The 26778-nt window shown below is 38.1% G+C and overlaps 1 long non-coding RNA gene across 2 annotated transcripts in view; it reads right to left on the bottom strand.

The window, feature by feature from the left end:
- Nucleotides 1-15577: 15577 nt before the first annotated feature.
- LOC138175634 (uncharacterized) overlaps nucleotides 15578-26778 on the bottom strand; it is an 87888-nt gene continuing 76687 nt past the window's right edge. For both annotated transcript variants that reach the window (XR_011172046.1, XR_011172045.1), the window contains one exon: nucleotides 15578-15843. This is a non-coding gene — a long non-coding RNA (uncharacterized lncRNA). The remainder of the gene's footprint in view (nucleotides 15844-26778) is intronic.

The raw sequence follows: 26778 nt of genomic DNA, 5'->3' as shown, positions 1-26778 counted from the left end.
AAACCAGTAGATGAGGAGAAGTTAAAGATTAGGGAAAGAGGGGCTGATTGAGAACGAATTCAGTTAAAGAAAATGAAAGGGGATGGGAACAAGTGTACATAGAGAGGGTTTAGCTTGGTAAGGAGGAATACTGCCTCATTGTCAGAAACTGGAAGAAAGAAGGAGACAGTCAGGGTTAATGTCAAAGGGTTTTCAGACAAATGGAAGGGGAGAAAAAAGACCTCAAAGTGAATAATTTCAATTTTCTCAGTTTTTAGTGAAACAACAAACATGTATTAAGACTTTCCTTTACATGAAGTACTGTGCTATGTGCTTAAAAAAAAAAAAACCCTTTCCTCTGGGAGCATATATTTTAATGGGCAATACAACGTGTCAATATCATAGATACGAGATATTCACACAATAGATTGAAAGTCTTCCGAAAGAAGAAGCAATAGTGACTGGAGCCAAGATGGTGGAGTAAAAGTAGGAACTTGATTGAGCTCTTCCCCTAATTGCCTCCAAATGCCAGCAAAAAAGGATTCTAAACAAGTTTTAGAACTACAGAACCCACAAAATGACAAAGTGAAACACATTTGTACTGAAGACAGCCTGGCAGGCTGACAGGAAGGGTCTATCGCACTAGGCTGGGAGTGGAGCACAGGCCTTTGTGGCCCGCTCTGGCACAGACTAGGCTGAAACAAGCCTTAGGGGACTGAATCACTGGCAGCTGTGGTGGTTTCCAGACTTCTCAACCCACAAACACCAAAGACAAAGTAAAAGGTGAGTGGGGAAACTCTGTTGGACCTGGGTGAGAGAAGAGCATGGTCTGGCCCCAGCCCCAGGGCGCGGAGGTGGCAGAGGAGCTCCAAGCTCACAGATAGTGGGGGGACCAAGTGACTGATCAGAGGGCAATTGCAGGGATCTCTTTGCTGGCACTGAGACAGGATTCTCTTGCTTTGCCCTGCTTGAATGTGGGTCACAGTCTTGGGTGGCGGTCCTGGGGTGAGGAGGAACACTGGTGCAGCAGTGCTTGTGGCAGCTGTGGAGAGGGAGTCCTCCTTACAGTTTGGAGGCAGAAAAGAGTGCTTATGGTTACTCACAAACCAGACCATGGGTCCGGAGAGGAGTAAACCTTTCTCCTTTAATCATATCACCTTAGAAGAACTGAAAATGTACAGGTGCCTAGATGTAGCTCTGAGAACAGCTGTGTGGAATATGATATTCTGGAGGTCAAAGGAGCTAGGATTAAAACCAAGAATCACCTACCCAGTAAAACTGAGTATAATACTTCAGGGGAAAAATTGATATTCAATGAATTAGAGGACTTTCAAGCATTTTTGATGAAAAGACCAGAGCTGAACACAAAATTTGACTTTCAAATACAAGAATCAGGAGAAGCATGGAAAGGTAAATAGGAAAGAGAAATCATAAGGGACTTATTAAAGTTGAACTGATTACATTCCTAAATGGAAAGACAATATTTGTAACTCATGAGATTTTTCTCAATATTAGGATAGCTGAAGAGAATACATGTGTGTGTGTTTATGTACACATATACACATATGTATATATATGTATATACATACATATATATATGTATGTATATACATATACAGAGAGCACTGGGTGAGTTGAATGTGAAAGGATGATATCTAAAAAATAAAGTTAAGGGGTGGGAGAGGAATATATTGGGAGGAGAAAGGAAGAGATAGAATAGGGTAAATTATCTCACATAAAAGAGGCAAGGGAAAGCTGTTACAATGGAGGGGAAGAGCAGGGAGGTGAAAGGGAATGAGTCAACTTTACTTTCATTGAATTTGGCTTAAGGAGTGAATAACACTCAGTTGGGTATCTTACCCTACAGAAACTAAGGGGGAAGGGGATAAGAGAGTGGGATGATAGAAAGGAGGGCAGATTGGGAGGGTATAGTCAGAAGCAAACACTTTTGAAAAGGGACAGAGTCAAAGAGAAAATAAAATAAATGGGGGCGGGATAGGATGAAGGGAAATATGGTTAGTCTTTTACAATATGACTACTATGGAAATGTTTTGCATAACTACACATGTATAACCTTTATTTAATTGCTTGTCTTCTCAATGGGGGTGTGGGAGGAGGGAAGAAGGGAGAGAATCTGAAATTCAAAATTTTAAAAACAAATGTTAAAAAATTGTCTTTACATGCAACTGGGAAATAAGATATACATGCAATGGGGTATAGAAATCCATCTTGCCCCACATGAAGTAAAGGGGAAAGGGATAATAGAATAAATAGATAAATAATAGATATTTATTAATATTCTATTAAATATTACATATTCATTTAATATATTATTAATTAGAATATATTATAATTATTATATAATTAATATTATAATACATTGATATTAATATATATTTATTAATATTCTATTAAAATAGATAAATAAATAGAAGGAAGGGCAGTCTGGGGGAAGGGGTAAGCAGTATGCATGGCTTCTTGGGGTGGGGGGGTAAGGGAGAGATGAGGAGAAAATTTAGAACTCAAAATCTTGTGGAAATGAATGATGGAAAATAAAAATAAATAAATTCTGGGGGAAATTTTTTTTTTAAAAGAAGAAGCAATAGCAACTAGAAAGTCCTGGGAAGGTAACATGCAGCTATGGCCAGCAAAATACTTCCCAGAGACACCTAGTAATACTAATTGTTATTATTAGGTTTCCATGAATGTAATGCGAATGTAAATTTTAAAGATCTTCCCTGCCCCTAGGCTAAAGTGCACCTGAAGCCTGGGGTGGGAGGCTTGTTTTTCAGTAGATACTTCTTGATTGGCCAGTGAGTCAATAAGGTTGTTACATTCTCTGAGCCAGGAGAAGGCTATATAAGCCCTGATGTGTAGCTTTGTTTTGGGACTCACTTTGAGAAGTGTTCTGTGATTTGATCTGAATTCTGGGAAGCCGTTGTGGAGAGTCCCCCGGCTTTGAATAACCCAGATGTTGACTGGGTATGGATGTAATGGTTAGACAGTTTGGAAAGCTGTCTACTTGATCTGTTAATGTCTTGATAATTCTGTCTGTATATTTTGAAGTTTGGGGTGCTGACCTTTTTCCCCTGAACAAGGTAAACGATATATGTCTGACTGATTAAAGTAAGCTTGTTAACCCATTTTGAGTTGCTTTCCTTTAACAAAGCAGATCCAAGAACCTGTGGTAGCTGCAAACCCTGAGGACGCTTGGGGTGCTTGCTGCTACAATGAAGGCCTAAAATAATTACTTGTTTGGTTTTTCAGGCTTCTCAGTAACTTCCCCCTGCTCCCCAATTGTCTTGTGTAACCCACTGCCTATTTCCCTATTTGCCTATTTGTTATCCTTAGAAGTCCTTTCCAGTCCTAAAGAATGATTATATGCTTACATAGGAACAGAAAGGCCATAAGGATAGTTTCAGTGGATCTGGAAGATTGCCAGGACCTTGCGGCTGTGGAAGAAATGAGAAGAGCCATAATCTTAATGGGGAAGAGGGAGCCAGATAACCCAGAAGGGAGCCCAAGAATTTAAATATTTGGAGTAAGCCTTTTGACAATATTACAGAGTTCAGTTTTTTGGACTGGGAAGATGAAAATTGATTGATAGATCCAAGTGTAATGATAAAAGCATGGATATTGCTTACTGTGAGTGAGAAAGCAGGACAGGTAGAAAGATGGAAGCTTGTGGTTGGAGAGTAGAATTTCAGAGCTCTACATTTTGGAGGTGGTGCAGTTTCAAGAAATTAATGAGGTCTGTGGTATGGCCATGTTGGTTTGTGGCTGAAGTAGAGTGAGAAAAGAGGTGGTTGGAGTTAAGGAATTGAGAGGTCAAGTGCTGTAAGGGTAGTTAACATGAATATTAAGATTTCTAAGGATAATGGAAGGGAATAGACTAGAGAGGAAAAGTCAAATATTAAACATTGAAGTTTGGAAATTATGAGGCAGATATTAAATGTATTGAAAAAGTTAGGACAATGACCTATAGAATAATCTTTCTGAGTCTCAGTTTCCTCATATGTAAAAATGATAAAGTTGACTTAGATGATGTCTATTCTTTATTTTAGTTCTATATCCTAATGAGTGTTTTCTAATTATAGTGGTGTGAGGAATATTTCACTTTATTCCCCCTTTAGCCCTCATAACTTCTTCCATTCCTCATTTGAGAACCATTCTTATTTCTTTCCTGCCACCTACCTCCACCCCACCCCAAACGTGGCTTGGATTACCCCCCAAATTGTCAAGGTTGTTTTAGTTCTTTTCTGGCCTGCTTCAGAGTTCTCATTAGGACTGCTATCAGACATCCTTCAAGCAAGGGGGCCCACAATCATTACTGTGGTTGCCCTAACATGCCTGCACTCAACAGTACCATAACAACAATATTTTCCTTGGCTTCAAGGGAAATCTGCCAACATGTTGCCAACACAGAGGAGAAAAAAAGTCCCTTTCCCTTCTTGCTAAAAATGCCAGGGGTCATTATGAAAACACAGGGAATTTTTAGAACACCATTTGTTTTTCCTATCTCCCTCATGGCCCAATCAGGCCCAGCAAGAACATGCCTCCTCTTTCAAATTGGGGTTAGGGAGGATGGTTGCCTTTTCTATAATAGGCTGGCTGTCTTTGATAGCTGTCAGAAAGACTTCTTGGCTTTGATACACAGAAGGGAATTAGCAGGGTGTTAGTTACTCTCACATGGGACTTTTCAGGGTCCCTGGAAAAGAAAAGAGAACTTGCGCCTAGAGGATCACTTTACAGATTATAAAATGGAAGCACTGTGACTTGGTGAAGGTAATAGTTAATTAATTACTGTGCTGGGCCTACAAGCAAGACGTAGGGCTATTCCTATCATTCTGTATTGGATGTTATTATTACTAGTAATAAAAATAAAAATAATAACTAGAATGTAGTATTCTATGATTTTCAAAACTTTATATATATTATCTTTTCAAATCCTTATTACAATCTTATGAAGTAAGGAATATTATTATTCTTTTTTTATGGAGGAGAAACTGAGGCTGAGAAAATTTAAAAGACTTGCCCAGGGCCACAGAGAGAGTAAGTGTAAGAAGCAAGATTACAGATCTTCCTGACTCCAGGTCCAGCACTCCATTTGCTACTTCTGGATGGATGGTGGTGGCAATGTTTATCACCCGTCACTTGAGCCATGTCCCCTGAACATCCCCCACCCCCAACACAGTGATTCTGAACATGGAAGAAGAGCCCATTTATCCCCTCGATTGCTACTTGGAATCAGAGTAAAATCTTCATTGACTCTTGGGTGCTAATTTCATTCACCATCTTGCTTCAAAGCCAAGGTCATACCTCAGTCATTTCAGAAAGATATGTGGTTGGGGATATTTAGGAGCCAGCTTCTACAAGCTGAGGAATGCTACTTATTACATTTTTAGTGTGATCATTTACACCTTGGAAATTGCAAAGACTATATAAATCAAGGTTTGATTTGTTGTTTTGTTTTTTTATCTAGATTTAAGAAAATATTAATAATGCAGATTAAGCTTTTTTCAGAATACACTAGATGTGTGAATTGCTAATCAATTTGTGGAATTATTAAGTAGAGACAGGAAATCTTGGGTTTTTTTGGAGTGGGTACTTGCTGAGAGATCGCGATTGCAGAGGAGAATAATGTTTCAATTGCACTTAATAAGGCACAAATGGTACAGAAAGTATAGAGACAAATGGCATGGGGGTGGGGAGAAATACAGGTAGATGGCACGGGAACTAGGATGGGGTGGTAGAGGAAGGCAGGCAGCACAGGAAGAGAATGAAGAGGGGGAAAGGAAGGGGAGAACCACTTCACAAGTCACTGATCAGAGTTGGGAGCAGGTGAGCAGCACGGACCCTTGGGAAATGGAAAAGCATTCTGGGGACAGGAGTTTGAAGTCTCATTTATATATAGGGTTTTGGTGGGGGACACACTAACTCTTAACTCTTATCCTTGCCGCCTTGGAGTTAGTTCACTGAAAGATCCACATAATCTTAAAATTATCAGCAACATTTTATTTTCTACTAATCTTGCTGTGAATGTTTGGAGCTTATCAAATGAGGCTTCTAAGTCACGGGCAGTTAATAGGATCAAAACGCACTTAGAAAAAGGCCTTGCTGGCTTCCCCTGATTTAGCACATAGTCTTATGATACAGTTTGTAAGTAACTATCATGCCTCTTAGATCTATGAGACGGTCTGTAACTGACTTCTCAGTTCCCTTTTGCAATCTTACTTCCTGTTATTGTTACTTTTTAGTGGCTACTTATAAACTTATTACATTAATTTGGAGGGGCACCGGAACAAAATACAACTTTAGCACAATATGTTTTTCTTGTTTCTTTAATGTAAACAATTGACAAGAGTGAGATAGGGACCTGCAATCACTAAAGACCAAAAACTATGTGTTTTAGAGACATTTAAGCAACGGTGGCATAGTGAATAGAGCTGCAGGCCTGAAGTAAGAAAGACCTGAATTCAAAACTCCAGCCTCATATACTAGCTGTGTGACCCTAGGCAAGTCACTTAACTCTGTCTACCTCAGTTTCCTCATCTGTAAAATGAGCTGGAGAAGGAAATGTCAAACTACTCCAGTATCTTTACCAAGAAAACCCCAAATGGGGTCATGAAGGGTCAGATGTGACTGAACAACGAAAAGGAAAGTACCAAGTGCCATCTTATTTGGGGATCATTACACAAAAATCAAATTCTTCCCTCACCTATTCCAGAATTCAACAAACTTTCCTGGTAGGCAGTTATTTATTAGGGTTCACCTAAATCCCCTTTTTATAGTTTAAGCTCATCTCCTTTACAGTGGCTGTCCTGAACAGCATCTTCTTTTAAAGCAAACTTCTGAAACCTTTCATTGTATAACGACCATTCCCAAGAAAGAATAAGATAAAAATCAAATTAAGTCTCTTCTACCTGACCTAAAAATAGTAGCAAATGTGTTGTATTAAAAGAAGAGCAAAATAAAAAAAAAATACTTCTCACAAGGAAAATTAACTCACAGAAAAGGTGGGAAAAGATCCACTGAAGAAATGAGCAGAAAAAAATATCTTAAAAGGCCTCAAAGGGGCAGCTAGGTGGCGCAGTGAATAGAGCACTGACCCTGGAGTCAGGAGGACCTGAGTTCAAATTTGACCTCAGACACTTAACACTTAAAAGCTGTGTGACCTTGGGCAAGTCACTTAACCCCACTTGCCCTTCCTTCCCCCCTGTAATGGTAATCTGAAGATCTTCCCCGCCCCTTGTCCCCTTGATAGGCTTAAGTGAATCTGAGAACCTTCCCTGATTTGAAAATATACTCTGGCCCCTAATAGGCTTAATGTAGTCACATGGATCCTGTGGCAGGAGACTTGTTACTTTGTGACTGGGCAGTGGGTCAAGAGGGTTGTGACATTCTCTGACCCAGGATAAGGCTTTATATACCCTGATGTGAGATTTTGCTTTGGGCCTCACTTTGGGGATAGTTGTATGATTTGGCCAGATGAGACTCTGGTCAGCTGTTGAGCCCTCCAGCTTTGAAAACCCAAATGTTGGTGCTTCCCTCTCTGGTAACTAAGTATGGATGTAATGGTCAGATAGCTGGAAGCCCTGTCTGCTGGTCTGTTTCTCTGTCTGTATTTTTTTTTTGTCTGCTTGTAATTTCTGTTTGTATTCTCTGAAGATTGTTAACTGATTTTGAGTTGCTTTCCTTTAGAAAAGCAAATCTAAGAACCTGTGCTAGTAGCCATCCTGGGTATGCTAGGGTGCTTGCTGCTATACCCCCTCCAAAAAAAAAAGACAAAAAAAGGGCTCAAAAACAAAGAATAAATATGAAGGTGTAAAAGAAACTGAAGAAAGAGCATCAAAAGGAAAAAAAAAGTCCAGAAGGAAAAATGAATCTACACTGTACTGAAATATTCTTTGGAGTGGTTCATTAAGAAAAAGTATGTGAGTAATGACTAAACAAGTTGTAGTACATAATTGTAATGAGGTACCAATGAATAAGAAATGATGAATATAATAAATACAGAGAAGCATGGAAATAATTATATGAACTGATGCAAAGTGAAGAAAGCAGAAATAGGAAAACAATATGTTCAGCAAATACAACAAAATAAATAGCAGCACAATTAACAAAAATAAAACCAATTAAAACTTGATGTTGTTATATTATAATGAGTGTTCTAAAGGAGATATGAGATCCTCCCTTCTTTGCAAAGGTGTAAAACACTAGGGAGAATAGACTTTTCAATGTGTTCATTAGTTTTGTTGAACTAATTTCCTGCCCTCCCCTTCACTTATTTATTCTTTTTCATAAGGGATGGCTGTCTTGGAGGGGGATATAGAGGTATGTAGTGGCAAATGTAGCTGATGTAAAAACAAAAAAAATACCCATAAAGTATGTCTTAAAAAGAAATCAGGGGAGATTGCTCACTTTAAAAAATGGAACTAAAATTTATTAGGAAGAACAAGGAAGGGCAAACAAGAGACTTGAGAGTCTGGAAAAATCAATGAAAGTCTTAACAAAACAATATGGAGATTAGAATAGCACTGCTGTGAAGGGGGAAAACAGGAGCGCTGGCAAAACAATGAAACATAATCAAAGAATAATGTAACTGGAATATTTAAGAATTGTCCAGTTGAGAGTAACAAAAACAACTAGCCCAGAGGGACCCTTCAGAACTGCTGATCACTCAGAAAAATGGGCAGAAAGTGAATTTGAATGCCATATTTTAATATCTCCTTCAAATCTTTGGAATTCACCAAGAACTTAAGTACCTATTTGTGCCTCCCTTTGAATCAAGTCAACAAGCATGTATTAATCACCTACTATGTGCTTGGTGCTATGTTAAATGCCGAGGATACAAAAAAAAGGGCAGAAAATTTAATTTTGCATAATTTTGACACATAGATGGAGAAAACTTGTTGCTCTTAGGATTACAATTTGTTCTACTGAATTAGATATTTTATTTTAAATCAGTGAACAATGGGCAGAGAGGGATATTGTATTTTCTAAACCATTTAGTCAATTGAGTGAGGGCAAAGATGTCATCTATTATGGAATATCATTTGCAAGATATCTCATTCCCTATTAATATACTAATAAGGTATACCTTCAATACGTATAGATCATTTTCATCACTAGTAGGAAAAGTAGGGATATGGATGAGTAATTGTTGATTTTACTGTTACTTTTCTTAGTTTTAATAAGGTTCTAATTCTCCTCCTCCCCAACAACTTTGATATTTTCCTTTTCTTCATATACTTTATGGATAAATCCCTCAATGTCATCCTAATTGTGTTGTCTCTAGCACTGACCTTCTCTGTGTACAATTTGTCTAATCTAACTGCTCCTGTATTTATTGTATTGTCTTCAATTTTTACCTCCTCTATAAGCATATCTAGGAGTATAATGTTACTGGAGAGAGAACAAGTATGGCCATTTAGTTGACCTTTGGGGTGAAAAAAATGTTATAAAAGTCTATTTAATTTTTTTTGTTTGCTGTTTCCCTTCCATTTTTATCCTTAAAAACACTCAAGATAGGTCAAGATGGTGGAATATAAGCAGGACCTCCGAGCAGCTCCAGCTTCCACCTTCCCCAATCAATGTAAAAAGGGGACTCTGAACAAACTTTGGAGCTGCAGAACCCACAAAATGACACAGAGAAGCTAAGCTCCCTCTGAGGATAGGCTGGCAGGAATCGGACAGCTTAGCACTCTGGGAGCCGAGCCCAGGCCTACGTGAGCTGGAGGTTTTAACCCCAGGGTGGGTCTGACCAGCCACCAGCCAGAGAGACTCCAGATCAGCAGCAGCTGTGGCCATTTCCAGAATTATCAACACATAGATGTGAATGACAGAATGAGAGGTCAGTGCAGTCTGGACTTTGGGACCCAGTAAGTGGGAGTGCATTGGCTTTTGCCCCCAGGGCAAGAAGCCACTGAGACTCTGTAATGGGAATGCAAATTTGGAAGATCTTCCCTGCCCCTAGGCTAAAGTGCACCTGAAGCCTGGGGTGGGAGGCTTGTTTTTCAGTAGATACTTTTTGATTGGCCAGTGGGTAAATAAGATTGTTACATTCTCTGAGCCAGGAGAAGGCTATATAATCCCTGATGTGAGGCTTTGTTTTGGGGGCTCACTTTGAGAAGTGTTCTGTGATTTGATCTGTATGCTGGGAAGCCGTTGTCCAGGGCCCCCCCAGCTTTGAAAAACCCAGATGTGGAAACCCAGATGTTGACTGGGTATGGATGTAATGGTTGGACAGTTTGGAAATCTGTCTACTTGATCTGTTTCTGTCTTGATAATTCTGCCTGTATACTTTGAAGTTTGGGGTGCTGACCTTTTTCCCCTGAACAAGGTAAACGATATATGTCTGACTGATTAAAGTAAGCTTGTTAACCCATTTTGAGTTGCTTTCCTTTAACAAAGCAGATCCAAGAACCTGTGGTGGAAGCCACCCTGAGGATGCTTGGGGTGCTTGCTGCTACAGACTCCCAGCACAGCCAGCCAGCACCATGTGGCAGCTACAGCTCCTGGCCTGCAGAGTGTAGGGGGAGCAAGTGACCAGTCTGAGGGGTAAGCACTCTTGCTTTAACCTGCTTGGATCTGGATTGCAGTCTAGGGTGAAGGTCCTGGGGTGTGTGTCCAGCTTGCCAGAGCATATGGAGACCTCAGAGAGGGCACCCATCTAATACCTCCGGCAGCTGAGAAAACCCTAGCATTTGGGACAAAATTTCCCCTGTCTGGTGGCAGAGTCCTACTGTGGCAAAAAGCCCAGGGGTCAAGTGACTGAGGGGTGACATGACCAGGCAAAGAAAACAAAGCAGACAGAAGATTCCAACATTAGACTCCTATTTTGGGGACAAAAAGGATCAAAGCATGGAACAGGAGGAAGACAGTGAAGTCAGAACTCCTGCACCAAAAGCTTCAAAGGAAAATGCAAGCTGGTTACAGGCCATAGAGGACCTTAAGAAGCAGATAAGAGAAGTGGAGGAAAAATTGGAAAGAGAAATGAGAATGATGCAAGAAAATTACAAAATGAGAGTCAACAGCCTGACTGAGGAAAATCACACCTTAAAAAAAATAGGCTAACTCAAATGGCAAAAGAGGCTCAAAAAGGCAATGAGGAGAAGAATGCCTTAAAAAGCCAAATTTGCTAGATGGAAAAAGAATCTCAAAAGCTCACTGAGGAAAATCATTGCTTCAGAATTAGATTGGAGCAAATAGAAGCTAGTAACTTTATGAGAAATCAAGATGCTGTTAAACAGATCCAAACAAATGAAAGAATACAAGGCAATGTGAAATATTTCATGGGAAAAACCACTGACCTGGAAAATAGATCCAGGAGAGATAATTAAAAAATTTTTGGACTACCTGAAAGCCATGATCAAAGTAAGAACCTAGAAATCATTCTCCATGAAGTTCTCAAAGAAAACTGCCCTGATATTTTAGAACCAGAGGGCAAAATAGAGGTTGAAAGAATCTACTGATCACCTCCTGAAAAAGATCCCCAAAAGAAAACTCCTAGGAATATTATAGCCAGGTTCCAGAATTCCCAGATTAAGGAGAGAATATTACAAGCAGCCAGGAAGAAACAATTTGAATATTGTGGAAACACAATCAGGATAACCCAGGATCTGGCAGCTTCTACACTGAGGGATCAAAGGGCTTGGGATGATATTCTGGAGGCCAAAGGAACTGGGATTAAAACCAAGAATCACCTACCCAGCAAAACTGAGTATCATGTTTCAGGGGAAAATATGGTCATTCAGTGGAACAGAGGACTTTCAAGCATTCTTGATGAAAAAATCAGAGTTGAATAGAAAATTTGACATTCAGATACAAGAAGCAAGAGAAGCATGAGAAGGTAAACAGGGAAAAGAAATCATGAGGAACTTATCAAAGTTGAACTATTAACATTCCTACATGGAAAAACAATAATTGTAACCAATGAAACTTTTTTCAATATGAAAATAGTTGAAGGGAATATAAATATAAATATATGTATATATATGTCTATATGTGAGGGTATATGGGCATATGAATACATATGTGAATATGTGTATATATGTTTACAGGTATACATAGATAGAGGGCACAGGGCCAATTTAATAGGAAGGGATGGTACTTAAAAGGTGAAATTAAGAGGTGAGAGAGGAATATAACGGGAGGAGATGGGGAGAGACAGAATGGGGTAAACTATCTCATATAGAAGAGGCAAGGGAAAATGTTTGCAACGGAGGGGAAGAATAGGAAGGCAAAAGGGGATGGGTCAACCTTATTCTCATTGAATTTGGCTTGGGGAGGGGATGAAATACACACTAAATAGGGTATCTCACCCTACAGGAGAGTAGGGGGGAAGGGGATGAGAGGGGGGATGATGGAAGGGAGGGCAGGCTGCGTGGGGAGGGAAGTTGGAAGCACACAACTTTTGAAAAGGCACAGGATAAATGTAGAGAATATAACAAGTGGGAGGTGGGATAGGAGGGAGGGAAATATAGTCAGTCTTTTGCAATATATCTACTATGTTATTGTTTTGCATTAGCTATACATGTACAACCTATACTGAACTGCTTATCTTCCCAGTAAGGGTGGGTGACAAGGGAGGAAGGGAATGAATCTGGAATTCAAAGTTTTAAAATCAAATGTTTAAATATATATATATATGTATATATATATATATGTATATATATATATACTATTATTAATACTATTTTACATGTAATTGGGAAATAAGATATACAGGCACTGGGGCATAGAGATCCACCATGCCCTACTGGAAAAGTTGAAAGGGGTATGGGAGAAAATATGGGAGAGAGCAGATTGGAGGAGGGGATATCCTGTGGGACTGCTATTTTGGGGCGGTGGGTAGGGGAAAAATGGGGGGAAAATTTGTAACTCAATATCTGGTGGAAATGAATGATGTAAATCAGAAGTTAATAAAGCATTTGAAAAATGAAAAAAAAAACACTCAAGATAACTTTGCTAGGTTGTATCTCTGGCCAAGCTTTCTTTAAACTGATTTCACTCTCCACTGCTTCTCTCTATTTTATGGGGTGATATTACTCATAATATGCCTTTATCTTCTCTGAAAATTTTAAAAAATATGTAATACTGAGTTTATTCTAAACTGGTGTTGCTCTTAGATGTTTTATCTTTCTCTGTGGCAAATAGGTCAGGTGTTTCCTGACAAAATACTTTTTTTTAAAAGCATTTTTATTCCTTTTGTTATAGCAATTTATTCACATTGGTTGAACATTCGTTGAATAATATGAAATTATTGTGGTTTGTGTCTATGCTCTATCATCTATCCATATTCCATTTTTCTTCATCCATTCCTTGTTTGAATAGGTCAGGAGGGTAGAATTGTTTTAATCACACACCATCTTTTTCTCATTTTTGTTCTTCCTAGCTTTGTATGAATTTTGACCTCTCTAAAGTTTGTCATTTTGACTATGCAGATATCTAATACAGGTGACAGCTATGGCCTGGGGCAAAGGAATCAGAGTAGCTCCCTACATGAGTCATGGTTCTGAACTCACATTGGCCAGTTTTAATCCTGTTGGAACCTGACCTCAAAGAAAAATCAAGTGTTTTTTTCCCTCTTATTCTGTGGCTCATTATTTCCCTGGAATAAAAATTTAAGGAAAATCTCTAAAACAAAGCTTAAGTATAACTTGTGTCTGAAGTGACCCCAAACATAGCTGATCAGGATCCTTTCTAGTAAAGAGATTCAATGTATATAGCAGATTTCAAATATAGCTATTTATTTTCTCCACCATGAAAAAGACTCTTCAGGGCCATTAGCCAAAAATTATTAAGAAACAAAGAACAAAGTAATAACCCAATACAACTATTATATTCTCCTGGAATATCAAAACAAGTTTGTTGCGTTTTGTCATGTGCATTTCATATTCACCTCAAAACAATACTTTCAGAGAAACTCACCAAGTCCACATCTTCTGGGAAGGTAGGCATAGCTCTTTTTCAGATTTAAGACAATACTGTAGGTATTTGTCTTCTCCAAAACACACTATAGTTTCAGGAAGCAGTTCCCCCTGCAAAGCTATAACTAACACAGGGACTCTTGACCCCTCACACTCATGAAGTAGTTGCCAAATATGGAACTGTTCCATTCTCTTCTCTTAGGTTTCCTGGGCTCAAGAAAAGTAATACAAAATAAAAGAGGTAGCCTAGGAACTTGAGGACCAGCCTCAGACTCACTTAATGCAGGTACATGCTTTTACTACAACATACTCAAGTTGTAATGACCATCATTATTGGGGGTGGGGAGGATAGACACTCTTTCATACTGGGAGTCTAAGGAAGAGCTTGTGCTCAGAGGAGAAACTTTTATATTAGCACCTTTATATAGCCTATGGTTAGGTTTGGGGGGGAGGTGAGGGAGAAGGAAGAAATCTTCCTGACTCAATTGGAAAGCCTCTTTGGGCTCCTTAGTCATGAGGACAAACAAGGCACATTTAAGAGTTGCTGTGCTGTCTCTGCAAAACAAAACAATGTTCCTCTCTTTGGTTTGCCATTTCCACAGAGCCAGAGTGCATGCTGCATGGGATTCTCCATTATGTTGAAATGTTTTTCACATATGTTATAAGTTATTGACTATCTTAAATTATCAGCAAGGAAATTTTGTGAAGATAGTAGAGTAAGAGCTTTCCTGAGGGCAAGTCTTTCTTTATCATAGCAAACAATACAGTAAAGTGACCCAAACCCTTTTATCACAATCTACTCAGCTCTAAAGTTAAGAAATTTATGTCTGCCAGGAGACAATTGTTCTCCAAGGTCTTTCTACATTCCTCTCTAGAGTCAGAAACTTTCCAAGTCCTTATAAAATCATCTGCAGTACACTTGATACCTGAAATTACAAATCACACCATTGAAATAATATTAGTGCTTCACATAAAAAGGCTGATAAACCCAGTATTCCAGGAATTCCTCTCAAGGTGCCATTAATAGCTTATGTGTGCAATAAATATTACACAACGTAAAGCGTTCTTTAAAAGGTTGCTATAATGACTATAGCTTAAATTACATAGAGGACAAACCATATGTACATGTCACAGTACTCTATACATATCCAGAGACTACAGGCAAATATGCATAACATTAAAGCAATAACATTAGATAATATTACAATCAAACTGCAGAAATAGCAATGTCAGTACATAAAAGGAACAGAATTATTCATAGTTAAGACAAATACATGTATAGTATGTGTAAAATACTAGAATAAAAAGAAATATGAGCAATAAAATAGAAAAATACTGAAAACATACAATAATCACCACATATATTAATCAATATATTTAATTCTTTGCCAGGTCCACATTATAAGGAGTTAGCATTGCTATTTTTGTTATATAGGTGACTCTCAAATTTCCCCTTAAAAACCATGAATTTTTCTGGCCGGTGGTAGAATTGCCCTAAACCTCTTGTGGCCTGCTGCCCTGCCCTATTTGCCCTTTTACTTGAACTAGTATGAGCTGATTCCAGTGCTTAACAGAATTATGGTCCTGTGATCCTAAACTTGAATTTATGGAGGGCCCAGAATGGCTAGTGATACATAGTATAGAAGTGGTTTAAAAAAAATCATACATTTATTCATTTGTTTGTTTATTTATTACAGCCAAAGCTCTAGGGAGGAAAAATGTTGCCTCTGGGTTCAGTCTTCTCTTATTTGAATTGCCTACTGGGTTATGGTACACAGAGTCTTCTTCATTTGGAATATCAGTTTCTGAGCCATTGTCTGGTTCAGACAGTCATTGTACACTGGAAAACAGTTTCTTTTGCTTAAGGTCCAGTGAAGTAGTTCATCAGTCTCTAACAGATATGTGATATCCAATATCATCATACAAGAATCATCTGAAAAATAAAAACACAGATACAGAGACAGGATGAAAATACTTCTTTCAAAAAAAAGTTAAAATTATATAAATTGTGAGTAGGTTTCTTCCTTTGTGTGTTTTTTAAAGAATTGCTTATTTGTGTGTTTTCTAATATTTTGTAATAACATGATCAGTTCATTAGATTTTTCTCTTTGTCCCTTTTGTTAATATAAATTTTAAGGGATATACATTTTCCCATGAGGACTATTTTTGATATATTCTATAAAGGTTGGTGTGCTTGTTATGGGAATGGGAACTTAAGATCTTCCCTGTCCCTAGGCCCTTTGATAGGCTTAAGTGACTCTGAGAATCTTCCTTGATTTGAAAATATACTCTGCCCCCTAATAGGCTGAATGTGGTCACATGAAGCCTGTGGCAGGAGGCTTGTTTTTACTTTGTGATTGGGCAGTGGGTCAAGAGGGTTGTGACATTCTCTGAGCCAGGAGAAGGCTATATATATACCCTGATGTGAGGCTTTGCTTTGGGGTTCACTTTGAGAACTATTGTGTGATTTGACCAGAAGAGACTCTGGGCAGCTGTTGAGCCGCCAGTTTTGAAAATCCAGATGTTGGTGCTTCCCTCTTTGGTAACTAACTAGGTATGGATGTAATGGTCAAGACAGTTGGAAGCCTGTTTGCTGAACTGTTTCTCTGTCTGTTTGTAACTTCTGCTTGTAACCTCTGTATTCTCTGAAGTTCAGGGTGCTGACCTTTTCCCCCTGAACTAGGTAAATGACATATGGGTTTTTTTTTTTTTTGCCTTTTAGAGGGCAATTGGGGTTAAGTAACTTGCCCAAGGTTACACAGCTAGTTTTTTTGTGTGGGTGTTAAGTGTCTGAGGCCGGAACCGAACTCGGGTCCTCCTGACTCCGGGGCCGGCGCTTTACTCTCTGTGCCACCTAGCTGCCCCAGTAAGTGACATATGTTTAATTAAAGCAAGATTGTTTAACCCATTTTGAGTTGCTTTCCTTTAGAAAAGCAGATCTAAGAACCTGCTAGCAGCCGTCCTGGGGATGCTGGGTGCTTGCTATTACAGTGCTAAATCAGAATTATTCTTTTTGACACAATTTTTATTGTTTCTATGAGCTGGTCTTTTAAACATTTTATTACAACTAACAAATTATAATTAAAATGATTAATAAAATATATATTATAAAATGAGGAATAAAATCTTTGCTAAAACTATTAGCCATTAACAAGGCCAAATCAAAAGAATTACCAAGCAATAATCAGGCAAATAAATTGGTTTTATTCTGTGCTTTCCTCCAGGTTTGCCCTGTTTTAGAAATTTTGGTCCCTTTATCTGTACTTTTTTTCTCCCTCCCCCCACTTCCTGCTTGGTTTTTCTACTTTTTAAAAATCAACATTTTTCTTCCTTGCTTGTTTTGTTATCTACTTGCATACCATAATCATGTGAGATAATTTCTCTCACCTTTCCTTACCTCCCCTCACCCCTGTTCTCAGCATATTTCTTTTCCCAAAACATAGCAAAAGCACTCCCAGATCCTTTGTCTTAATAAGATTTCCTCTTTATCTCCAAGGATTATCAAGTTCAAGGGGACTCATCTCTTTGTATTAGAATATAAACAATTTGTTCTTGTTTCATCCTTTATAATTATTTGCTCAGGTTTACCTTTTTCTGTTTCTCTTAATATCTGTGCTTGTATTTCAAAGTTTTTCTATAGCTCCAATCTTTTTATCAGGAATGCTTGGAAGTTCTCTATTTCATTAATGATACTTCTCTTCCCCTGAGGTGCTCCCAAGCCCCCCCCCCCCAACATAGCAGTATACTCAGTTTTGCGGAGTAAGTTATTTTTGGTTATAAGCCTATACTTTTTACCTTTTGAAATAGATCCCAAACTCTACACTTTAGAATGCCGAATCTTGTGTGACTATAACTCCTCAGTCCTTAAATTCTTTCTCTCTGACTGTTTGCAGTAATTTTTCTTTAATATGGAAGCCCTGAATTCTGGCCATGATGTTCCTGTGAATTTTCATTTTGGAGTTTCTTTCAGAAAATAATTGATGGAGTCTTTCTATTTTCACTTAACTCTCTGGTTCTAAGAGATTTGACAGCTTTGTGATTTCTTGAAGTAAGTCTATGTTCATTTTTGGTCATTGTTTTCAAGTAGCTTAATGATTATTAAATTATTTCTGATTGGAAGTTTCAATAAACCTTTTCTTTAAGGTGTTCTTAATGCTCCCTAATCAAACACTAACAATTTATTGACAACCTATAGACCCAGTCCTGATTTGGATATAGGGAACTAAAAAAAAAGATATAGAAGATTTGTGGCATGGTCTCTCCTCCTGAGGCACTTACAAGTTAGTGTAACTTAAATCTCTTTTATTATAGTTAAATAGTATTTCTTATTGACTGATGTTGAAGACAACCTCAGCAGATGTTGAAGACAAATGACTACCTACTTCTGGACAACCACTGGTTATATTAATCCTTAGAGGAAGTATGAGAGACTTGAGTAAAACAGAGCACCTCAGGGACAGGAAATGATAATGAGAATTCCTAGATTAGGGAGTTACCAAAATGACACAGAAGCCCAGTGTTCCCTTTCTTGATCCCTTGGAGAGTTTGCCTTGATTCTGCTACTTACTGATAAAGCCCAGTTTTGACTGATAAGCTGGTCTGTCCCATTCTGTTTTCTCCTTTTAAATAATATTTTATCTTTTCTAATTGCATGTAAAGACAATTTTTAACATTGATTTTTTTATATAAAATTTTGAGTTCCAAATTTTCTCTCTCCTTCCTCCTTCCCTCTCTAAGATGGAAGTGATTTGATATAGGTTATATATGTGCAATTATGTAAAATATATTTCCATATTAGTCATATTGTGAAAGAAGAAACAGAACAAAAGAAAAAACCCACAAAAAATAAAGTGAAAATAGTATGCTTCAATCTGCATTCAGTTTCACTCAGGTCTTTCTCTGGATGTGGATAGCATTTTCCATTATGAGTCTTTCAGACTTGTCTTGGATCATTGTATTGCTGAGAAGAGCTAAGTCAATCATATTTGATCATCACACAATGTTGTTCTCACTGTGTATAATGTTTTCCTGGTTCTGCTCACTTCACTTTCCATCAGTGCATGTAAGCCTTTCCATAGCCTGTACCATTCTAAAGGACTGGAGGAAAGGGAAAACAGAGGAGCATTTGGAAGCCATATATCAGCAGCAGGAAAAGTGTGACTAGGTAGAGGAGGGAGAGCAAGAAGTAACAGGAGAGTGAAAACAACAGGAGTGAGGGTTAGGAAACAACTCTATGAGATATTCTGTGCCAGATTTACAAATGTGTATGGATCACATATGAGTCATGCCTATATGGATGCTGTGATGCTGAAGCCCTTCTATACTTCACATGCTAAGGTTTTAGCTTCCCTTTTCTCCTTAGGCCCTTTTGCTCCCTCCCGGGAAAGGACTGAAGTGAATGTCTTTTCTCCTGGCTATGGGGAAAATCTTATTCTTACAAGTTTATTTACCTTTATATTTACTTTGTCCCTTGATCTGGCATTTGTGATAATGGTTTCATTAATAATTTATGGTACCCTCACTCAAATTTAGTAAAGAGGAACAATTAAGGAAAAATGGGAGAGAGACACAGAGAGAGACAAAGAGACAGAGAGAGAGAGAGACAGAGAGAGAGAGAGATTTAAAACTGTGCTTTTTTTGTTTATTTGTTTTATTTTTGCCAATTACTCACTGGCTAGGTGGGGGCTCAGAGCTCAAAAAAAAAAAAAGAGACTTACTCATTCATTTTTGCAACTCACAAGCTCAGTAAGAAAAAATACCCAGGTCTCTCTAGACCAGGGGATTTATGGACCTTGAAAGTCCAGAGATAAATTTCAAGAAGTCTATGAACTTGGATGGGAAAATAAAATGTCATCTTTTTTTTTCTTTTTGGAGGGCAATTGGGGTTAAGTAACTTGCCCGTGGTTACACGGCTAGTTATTTTGTGTGTCTAAGGCCAGAACTGAACTCAGGTCCTCCTGACTCCAGGGTCAGGTGCTTTACTCACTGTACCACCTAGGTGTTCCTCATCTTTATTTTCACTAACCTCTTAATGAAATTTAGCATTTCCTTCAATTACTTAAAAACATTATCCTGAGAAGGGGTCCAAAGGCTTCACCAGATAGCCCAAAAACATCAATGACACCAAAACAATAAAGGACCTTTGCTCTAGGGGATGAATCAACAATGTCTGGCAATGGGCTATTACTAGCCGGACTTGTATTTGAAGTAGGACCTTCCCCATTTTTGTTTTCTTTCTCTTGGGCTTGGTTAAACTACCTCCATGAGTAGTTGCTAGAAAGAATGATACCTTAATGAAGGAGCAACCCTACCCTCACAAAGATGGAGCAAGTAAGAGGAAATAACAGCCTTGCTTACCCAGGCACAATAGTACCATATCACTGCTATATTATTATAGGATCAAGAGTCTGAAATATGAACTTTGCAAGACCATCTCATCCATTACCATTAATTGCTCTATTCATGGCAGAATAAGACTTATGCTTTTAGAAGTGCTTTGGGAAAAAAGAAAAAGTATCTTCACACTGACAGTTCTGAGTTTAGATAGGTTTTTATTTTTTCCTAAATTCAATTTATCAAACTTCAAGTTTAGCTCATTTCCTCGTGTCCTATTCTCAGTAAAAGCAAAGGAGAACTGGGTATCATCTTCTTTATAAATCTTTTCCAGCTAATGTGAATATAAAGGAAATAGTAATAAAAGTCCCCATGGTTTTGGATTTCCCCATCACTTTCTCTCTCTGACATCACTTATAAGAAGCAATGAGGTATAGTGGAAGAAAGATGAATTTGTAGTTAGAAGACCTCGAAAACTGGTTTGGATACCAAGTGGGTACTTTTGAGCAAGTTATTTTACCTTTAAAGCCCAGCTTCCCCATCTGGAAAATGGGGACTGCACTACCTATTTCACAGGATTGTAATGAGGGAAAATTGCTTTTGTGAATTTTATAAGCACTATATAAGTGATTTGTCTTTAATTTATTTTTTGGACTGGACCTGTGATTTCACTGTTATAAAGAACTTCCCAATGAGGAAGTTCCATCCTTTCTGTTATAATTTATGATCTTAGAGGGTTGTTTGGAACAATGAAAGATTGAGTGACTTACATTGAGGTTACACAGTGAGAATGTGTCAAAGATGAGACTTAAAAGCAGGACTTTCTAACTGGGAAGCCAATCCTCTGCCCATTGTGCAAAACTTCTTTTTCTTTATCATTAACATCTGTAAAATTGAAGGAATTCTCTCCATTTCACAGGAATATTTTACAGACCAACCAATACAGCAAATGTGAAAACTTAATTGTCTACTATGCGAGCTCAGGATCTTGGATGCAGATGGGAAGGGACTTTTGAAGTGGTTCAATCCTCTGATTTTAGATAATTTATAAAGACATTCCAAGTTCACTGTCCCCTGTATTCCTAGATGCTTCCTTGAAGATAAGAAATTTATCTAGTATGTCTTCGTATCAATTCCTACTGAAGCCTTGGTACCTGTGAAATATTTGTTAAATGAAAGAATGAATTTTAAAAGAAAAAATTATATATATATACATACACATACATATGCATATATACATACACACATATATGCATATATGTATATATAAACACACACACACACATATATATGTATATGTTATAAAAGAACCAGGCAATAGCATTATTAGGAGATTAGACTGGATACTAAGCCCAGGAGTCCTCACACCCAACTATTAACTTCCCAGAGAGAAGCTGATGCCTAGAATCTTAGACAAGCTTTTAACTAAGCCCTGTGGAAAAACTCATCCATTACAGAAGGTAACAATGCTCTTATGTTTCCTTATCCTCCTGCTCTACCCTAGCCCCTCCCAAGAAGCCTATCTTCCTCAGGCTGTTGGGAAGGAGTTTCAAATTCTCATATTTCCCAAGGGAAGACAGTCCAATTTTAGAACAGCTTTTTCTGAGCAAGCTGGTGGCAGTACAGGACGTACTGAACCAGGGTCATGCTAAGGTATTCCCAAGGCCTGTCTGCTACAGAGTCCCCCCTCATTCTGAGTGTTTAGCCACTCTTCTGACCCCCAATATTTCTAGCCTCTTAGCACTACTATTATTGTGTATCTTTTGTAGACACCCTGAGGTCCCTAGACATCAATGGAGATACTTAGGACTATATTAATATATATTAAATGGGATAATGGGTGTGAAGAACTTTGTAAATCTTAAAGTGTGACAAGCATATAAATACTAGCTATTGTTTTATTATTATCATCATTATTGATATTGTTATATTAGTTGGTTTTGCTAGCTAAGGTATCAGAAGACTTGAGGGCTTTCTTTCTTAAGAGATGAGACTCCTCAAGAAGAATCATGACCTGTTTCCTGACCACTCTCCAGCCCTAATCTGTCTGGGATGAATTTAGTTATTGATCAGAGGCCAAAGGAAGGACAAGGTAGCCTTTGGAAGAGTCTTAAAGATTTTCAGTGGAGATTGAAGAAATTTGGGATAAACCAAACTCATGGAAAATTATATGGTGCGATGACCCAAGAAACCCCAAATCCCACACTTGTGCCTCAGAATGGACTGATTCTTCCCTCTAGCCTTGTCCTGTTTTTTTTTCTTTTTTTGTCTATAGAAACAACAATACTACTATTAAACATTATTTGGCAAAGTTTGCAGACACTTGAAGCCTAAGAAAAGTGTTATGGTATACAGTGTGAGAGAAGGAGGCAGATAAAGCCTTACTGAACTCAGTGATAGAATTTTGTGTCTCTGGGGACTTCCATATGAGTCTGTAATGGAAATGTAAATTTTTAAGATCTTTCCTGCCCCTAGGCTAAAGTGCACCTGGAGCCTGGGGTGGGAGGCTTGTTTTTTAGTAGATACTTTTTGATTGGCCTGTGGATCCAGAAGGTTGTTACATTCTCTGAGCCAGGAGAAGGCTATATAAACCCTGATTTGAGGCTTTGTTTTGGGGCTCACTTTGAGAAGTGTTCTGTGATTTGATCAGATGAAACTCTGGGAAGCTGTTGTTGAGAGTCCCCCGGCTTTGAAAAACCCAGATGTTGATTTGGTATGGATGTAATGGTTGGGCGGTTTGGAAACTGTCTACTTGATCTGTTTCTCTGTCTTGATAATTCTGTCTGTATATTCTGAAGTTCGGGGTGCTGACCTTTTTCCCCTGAACTAGGTAAATGATATATGTTTGACTGATTAAAGTAAGCTTGTTAACCCATTTTGAGTTGCTTTCCTTTATCAAAGCAGATCTAAGAACCTGTGGTGGCAGCCACCCTAGGGATGCTGGGGTGCTTGTTGCTACAGAGTCCTACCATTGCCATGACCTCATTGATTAAGGGAAGACCATCTATAGCTCATAGAGGAAAGAGTTGGTATTCCTTGTCTCTGAACTTGGTTTTGTCACTAACTAGTTGCCATTTGATCCCTCTGGACCTCAGAGGGATCATATTTTATTTTATATTTTATTTTATTCTCCAAATAAAAATGATGGGATCATATTAGATGGTCATTTTATTCTTTATGAACTATAAAGTGTTATAGAAATAAAATAAAGTATATATATATATATATAATTATTACTATTATGATGATCTAGTGGTTCCCTATTTCCTTTCAGATTACCTAAAACCCCTCTGTATGGCATTTAAAGCTTTTCAAAATATGGCTTCATTCTAGCTTTCCAGTCTTATTATTCATTAGGTCATTTTATTGAACTGGTAATCCAGCCAAATAATCTTGCTGCTATTTCTCACATAGAGCACCATTGCACAAGTTGTCCCCTCATGCCTGGAATGCACTCTCTCCTCACCTCTGCCTCTTAGAATCCCTGGTATCCTTCAAGGCTCTATTCAAATGCTACCATCTACATAAAGCCTTTCTAGATTCAATTCTCTTCCCTCCTTCAGTTTCTAGTAATACCCCTGCCCTTCCCCATCATTCTGTTAAGTTGGTTCAGTTGTGTCTGACTCTCAATGAACCTATTTGGGGTTTTCTTTTCAAAGATACTGGAGTAGTTTGCATTTCCTTCTGCATCTCATTTTACAGATGAAAAACTGAGGCGAACTATTTTTGTATATAAATATGTGCACTCATGTTCTCTTCCCCAATAGAATATAAAAGCATTGAGGTCAGAAACTTTAATTTTTGTCTTTTATTGGCATATAATAAGTGCCTAATAAATGCTTTTTGAGGGGTGTCTAGGTGGCACAGTGAGTAGAGCATTGGCCCTGGAGTCAGGAGGACCTGAGTTCAGTTACGGCCTCAGACACTTAACACCCACACAAAAATACTAGCCGTGTAACCTTGGGCAAGTTACTTAACCCCAATTGCCCTCCAAAAAAAAAATAAATGCTTTTTGATTGATTGATTATGATCCTCTTCCTGCCAAAATGTCAGGACAGCCCTGCCCAGAGGCAAAGAAATAAAAGCTATACATGTTAAGTTCATCCCTCAATTGAATGTAAGCATTTTGGGGGTAGATACTGTTTTTCATTTTGACTTTTGTGTCCCTAATGCCTAATATGGGATCTTGTATGTAGTAGGTACTTAATATATATTTGTTGGAAGTAACTGAATTTTAAAGTTATTTTTTGAAAGTATTATATACAGACATATTCATTTTTCTATTCTGGACCCTTTTCTCAATTAAAAGGAACTGGCTGCTGATGTAGAAACAATGAGGACCTTTAGGGGAAAATGATTATTTCATATTAGAATCAGTGATATAAATGGAGAAGAAAGTCCTACTTATACATTTAAATTTTGGGAGAAAAGATTTCAGAGGGCAGAGAAAGAGAAGTAGGAAACAATGAACTAAAATTTTATGGGGGAAATTACCCTATCAGGGATTGAAAGCTATCAAGAATTAAATTCCAAAGACACACTAGAGAAATAATTTTTATAGACAAATAAGGCAGAACTTATCCAGGAAGAATGATGTGTCAAAAAGGAATGATTTAAAAAACTCTGTATGAGAGATGGAAAGAAGGGCAGGTGACAGAGAAGAACTAGTCCTTTTAGAATAGTACCTAGATGATGAAATAGACTTTGAGCTCATGGCTCGAGATGAGCTGATTCTGGTTATAAATGCTAGGGATAATAGGAAGGACTTTGTGAGAAGCATTATGCATAAGAAAAGGATCAATGAAGATATGGAATTACTTTTCAACCTGGATAAGGAGATAGTGTGTAATGGTAATGGGAATTTGAAAATCTTCCCTGCCCATTAATAGACTGAAAATAATCACATGGAGCCTGTGGTGGGAGGAACTTGCTGAAAGGTGGGGAAGAGCCCACAGGAAGCTGGGAGTAACAGCAGTTAGAGCTGAAGGGAGAAGAGCACATATCCAAGGAGACAACTAGCCTTGTGAGTATTTGTTTTCCCCCTGCTGTGACAGACTTGTGAATGTTTGTGGGAAGCCTGAAGGATGGTGTGACTGCAGTGCTATGGTGTATTAACTTCTTTGTTGCTATAATGGATTTGGATTGCTGGTTTGGTCATTCAGTTGTCTGGTATTTGAATAAATGTTTTTTTTTGTCTTCTCTATGGAGAGTCTGTTATATTTTGCAATTGAGAACTACGCTGGCATAATCACAGTCGCTGTCCATGCCATGAATATTGTGTTGGTGCTACATAGTGAGAACGCAGAATTATTTCACATCTTTTATTTTGCTTCTGTTTTCTGTAACAGAATATTCTTTAGACTGGTGAGGAATTGTTTAAAAAAACAGAATTAGAGCAGAATTCCCTATATATCAACACTGTTCTCTTTGGACATTTCCCCTCTTTTAAAATCTCACAACAATTGCTTATTTTCTCTTCAGAATTTGATCATAGGTTTTTGAGCTGGAATAGATCTTGGAGGAGGTCTTTGGATTCAACACTTTCTCTTTATAAGTGAGAAAACTGAGATCCAGATAGATAGGTGCCTGAGGAGATATTCCAGTGCATGTCTTCCTGACTCAAACCTAGTATTCTCTCTTTCTCTTTCCTTGGGTGACCACTTGTAAAATTTTAGTTTTTTGGATCTTCCCTTTTCTGAATACTTTAAAATCGGGTCTTCCAAAATGGTAGCTGTATTTAAGACTATCTCTAGCTTTCCCTTCTTTTTCTAGCAACAGAATCAAATCTGGTATAGGATATTCCCTTGCTGCTACCTCCACCTTTAGAAGGATAATGGTTACGGTAAGAAAAGAAATTGTTAGCTGCTCTGTTTTTGACAGAGAGTGCAGATATCTATGCCTAATGGGATTGTAGCAAGTATTTGGATTGTGTAAACTCCACAGCATTACTCTAGGCACCTCAGTTTCAGACTTATGGTTTGTTTTTCAAACTCTCCCTCTATTTCAACTTTCTGTTCAGGCTGTCTGTAGTATACTCTCGTATCCCTTCTACTATATTTCTCTTCACTTAAATGTTCTCTACCATGCTTTTCCACTGTGGTTCTGGGATTGCTTTCAATGGATATGTCTCCTAAGCAAACACAGCTACTCCTCTTCTTCCTCCCCTCCATTTACTCTCCTCTTACATTTTTAAAAAGTGTAGCCTTGCAGGGCCATATTTCAGTCATGAACCCTAAACCACTATTTATTAGTGATATCTTTTTTTAAAAAAAATTGGAGGGCAATTGGGGTTAAGTGACTTGCCCAAGGTCACACAGCTAGTAAGTGTTAAGTGTCTGAGGCTGGATTTGAACTCAGGTCCTCCTGACTACAGGGCCAGTGCTCTATTTACTGTGCCACCTATTAGTGATATCTTAAAGTAAAATTTGTCCCCTTGCATTAAGATATTTACATCACCTTGCTTGTTATAGATTTTTGTACATTAACGTATAAACATCTGAGGCCATCACTTTTCCTGCTGACTTCTTCCTTGGAT

The sequence above is a fragment of the Petaurus breviceps genome, unplaced genomic scaffold (genome assembly GCF_028583685.1).
Source record: "Petaurus breviceps papuanus isolate PSGF00001 unplaced genomic scaffold, PetGlider_PUasm1.0 78, whole genome shotgun sequence".
Taxonomy (NCBI): domain Eukaryota; kingdom Metazoa; phylum Chordata; class Mammalia; order Diprotodontia; family Petauridae; genus Petaurus; species Petaurus breviceps.
The sequence above is the reverse complement of the archived record's forward strand: the minus strand, read 5'-3'. Positions and strand labels throughout refer to the sequence as shown.